This window comes from Psammomys obesus, unplaced genomic scaffold (assembly GCF_907164565.1).
Source record: "Psammomys obesus unplaced genomic scaffold, mPsaObe1.curated_primary_1811, whole genome shotgun sequence".
Taxonomy (NCBI): Eukaryota; Metazoa; Chordata; class Mammalia; order Rodentia; family Muridae; genus Psammomys; species Psammomys obesus.
Genome location: NW_026596079.1, coordinates 27,838,802 through 27,843,032, shown reverse-complemented (window position 1 = coordinate 27,843,032; position 4,231 = coordinate 27,838,802).

The following is a 4,231-nucleotide window of genomic DNA, read 5'->3' as shown; positions in this document are numbered from 1 at the left end:
TCATAACTGGAATGTGTGTGTGTGTGTGTGTGTGTGTGTGTGTGTGTGTATAGTATATGAGTGTGTATATGAACCAATTATTTTCCTACTATAGAGTATCAAGCTATAGTATTTTTTACTATATTTTCTCTATATATTTGACTGACAAATGTGTGTTTATATTTTAATGGTTATTTTTGAATATCTTTTAAGTGAGGTTGTTCACAGCTGTGATAATCAATTTAGCAGGAAATAATTATATAAAGATAGTAGTTAGAGATATCTTTAGTTTGCAGAAAATATTTTTTCTTCCAAATGTATGAGGGGGTGTGTAACAGGCATGTAGATAGTCAACATTTACGAAAAAAAGAAATGCCAATCTTCTTCCGATGTGTTATGCTATAAAAGCATGCTTTAAAGATAATTGTGGTTTATACCAAAAATTATAAAATGTGGTATTTTGAGAAATATGACTTCAATATCATGTCTTGTATGTTGCCCTAAAATAGAAATATATTTTGCACTTAAAGCCTAAATGTTTAAATGACTTACAGAACTAATTATTCAGCAAGATCTATGTTATGCTTAAACTGAGTATTTAAAAGGATTTTTAACTAGTTGTTCTATTTGGTTATATGCTCTATGGTCAGCTCAACTGACACAAAATGTGTGATAGAACAATGATGTGAATCTCAGTCATTTGAACAAATACCAGAAAAAAAAAATAAACATGACTTTCTCATAACCCTATTTTATATGTTGTTAATAATGAAACAAAATCATATGTTTGTGGACTTCCTCTTAGAAATATTATTATATTTCTAATATCTACTTATGTCTTGTTTCACAAATGGGGCATGTGTATGTTTGGGCACACGTATGTGCTCAAATGTGCATGCGCAAATGATACCTCCCTCATTCTCAGTGCCATGAATATCTCCTAGGAATTACCAACCAAAATGATACATCTACATATCTTATTTAGGCTTCACAAAAATGCTTGCAAACTAGACTTTGCTTAAGCTTCTCTTATTTATTGCATAGTTTTTTTTTAATTTAACTTCCTATGAATTTTAAATAAACTCCCAATCAGAAGGCATTGCATCTTTAAAAACTGATTACTAGAATATTTGGCTACAGAAACAAGTAATCAAGGTGTATCAATTCCGCTTTCTTGTCACATCCAGGACAACTTCCCTCAGCTCTGCTTACCTCTGCCCTTACAAACAATAAGGACAAATGAAGAAGTTTTCTGTTAATTTTGTTAACTGTAGGTTTTGTGGTCAGATAATTCTCCTCATATTAATAATATAATTGTCTTCTGAAATAAAATCTTGCTACTGGAAATCAGGCTGCCATATTTGTCTAATCCAGTGCATCTCTCATCTTAATTTTTGCCAGTTGCAAAGCTGCATATAAAAGATAATGTAAGCTAACAAAGAGAACACACATAATAATTTTAGTATCGGTTTTTGTATCACATTTATTCTCACATGTTATACGACCTCATATTATGCTACCTCAAGTGCTGTAAAATTCACAAGGTTCTCCTACACCTAAAATTTAAGCCTTGTGCAGCTTTTGTTTAAACTTCTTAGGCATTTATCACTCTCCTTTAATTTTAAGAATTTACAAAGCCACCTGTGGAAACATTTCTAGGTTAGGTGTGTGTAATTAGTTTTGGAAGTTGAAGACAGGAATTGACCTAATGATTGAATAATACAAGTAAATTAACGCTGACTACCCATGCACAACACTATAACTTGCCTGTTTGACAGCCCTTTATATTACCCTGTTTTCATTAGATGTTTGATTTGGGTAAATTCCTTATTTGGATTCTCCTACTATCTCAACTTCTATAGATTGTGGATTAATTAATTACACTTCAGGATTTGACTGGAGTTTAATAGCAGTCTGAAAGAGACAAAATCCTTATAGCTAATCAGTGAATTTTTTATCACACAGGATGGAACATCAGGTGATTGGGAAAATATTGGGTTTCTCTGGTTTGATGCTCTTCAGCTTGTACTTTGCACAGCTCACTACTGAGGAATGTATTTGACTAATATTATCTCTAGTCTTTGTTGAAACATCTATCTCACCACTTGCACTTCAGTTGGAAGGGTAAGTGAATTCGTGTCCTATAGTTTATTTTAGTCTGTACATCGAAATCAGCCTCTTCATTTCATGTGTAACATTTGTGTAGTATGAATATCTTTCTTGGTTTTGATTCTGGTTTAATGTGTTTGCTAACAAACATAAAGTAAATCAGAGAAATCTTTGTACAGAAGCTTAAACTATAATATCCAATAAAATTGCTTATAGACACCAGCCAGGTGGATCTCTGTGAGAATTATTTTTGTGATGTAAGCCAAGAAACTTGTGGACTGAGCTTCCTTCAAAACAGGAAGTAGCTGGGTATGGTGGCCCAAACCTGTAGATCCAGCACTCTGGGAGGCAGGCACGTGGCTGAGAGTTCGAGGCCAGCCTGGTCTACAAAGAGAGTACAGGACAACCAAGGTTACATAGAAAAACTCTGTCTCAAAAAACTAAATGAATCATTCAATCATTAAATAAATAAATAAAACAGAACTTATATGCATGAAACAATTTAACTTAATAACCAAACAAAAACTTAGAACTCCAAAGTGCTCATGCTAATAGTCATTGCTGCATTTTTTTTTCTTTTTCTTTTTTATAAATGATAGAACTGAAAGTTTTCCTTCAACCTGGACAAAACAGAAGTCATTGATACAGAGTTTTATATAATTATGAGCAAGGGAAAATACTTCTTTCCAGGTTATACAGAAAAATCTTCAAACATAATTTTGTATTCATGCTGAAGCAGTTAAGTCTGAACTGTGCTCAGATGTAAGCCATTGTCTTACATCCCTTTCCTTTTCAAATTCTGTGTTGGTATCAAATTATGTGTATGATCAATAAAATATTGGAGTATAATTTTTTTGGTTGGGAGCGATGTTAAAGTTATTATGGAAAACTGTAGTACAAAGAAACAAACTAAACAAAGAAAAATTTGGATATGGGAGGGACAGGAATCATTTAGTGGTGGGATTCCACTAATAATTTTTTAGTCTGACTTTATTATCTTTTGAAACATAAATATTGCTAATTTTGATATATAGCACCTGCTTGTGTTTAGCTTTTCTTCAGCATTGAGTAAATGGTAAAAGAAGATGTAATAGTTGAGATAAGCAGATGCTTAGGATTAGATGGAAATAACCAAGAAGGAATCCTTAGAAAATTTAATCAAATTCTTTGGAAAATTAGATAACTACTTTTATAATTCTTAATAAAACAGCATGACAAAATCAAACTAGGAGAGGGAGGGGCTAAATTCAATTTGCACTTGAACACCACAATCTATTATCAAAGGTAATCAGGACAGAAATCCAATCAGGAACTTGGAGGAAGAAGCTGTTTCAGAGGCCATATTTGAATGCTCATTGTTATGCTCCCTATAGCTTGCTTAACCTACATTCTCATAGTACTCAGGACAATATGTCCAGGTGTGCAGGACTCTGTATGAAAGGGCCCTCCACTCCAATCATTAATCAGGATTAAACCCAACAGAGTTGTCTACAGGCTAAGCTGATGGAGATAATGTTTCAATTAAAATTATCTCCTCTCAGATATCTCTACCTTGTATCAAGTTAACAAAACTAGCCACTGAAGAGAGAAAAATGCTAACATGTCTCAAAGCCATAAAAAACAAATGAAGATATTTTCAACAATGTCAAATCTTCAGCAAAGCTGAATGTGTAAGAGACAACAAATAAACTGCATTAATTTGAGTTATTTGGTGTCTTGAACTAGTTTTATTTCAATTTTTGTCCTTATCTCCATGCCCCCCCTTTTTTTTAACGCATATAGAGAAGCATCAAGCACTACAATGTTGCAAAGTTATGTAGAGTGCACCCAGAATATAAATTTGGGATATACAAAATAACCTATTTTTATTATGTTTCTCTTTCTCTCTTTGTGTGTATGTTTACTTATGTAATGCATATATATATATGAATATATGTATGTATGTATGTATAAATTGCTGCAGGCAGGGTTGTGAAAGGCTTTGAGAAAGTAAAAACACTACCTGGGAGATGAGGTAAAATCTCAAGGAGGTCAGTTTTTCCCATATGATTCAATGATCCATAACTATATTTTAATATATCAAATATGCAAACTTTTCATTCACATGGAAAATAATAAATTTTGTTAATAAATTTGCTTTAGA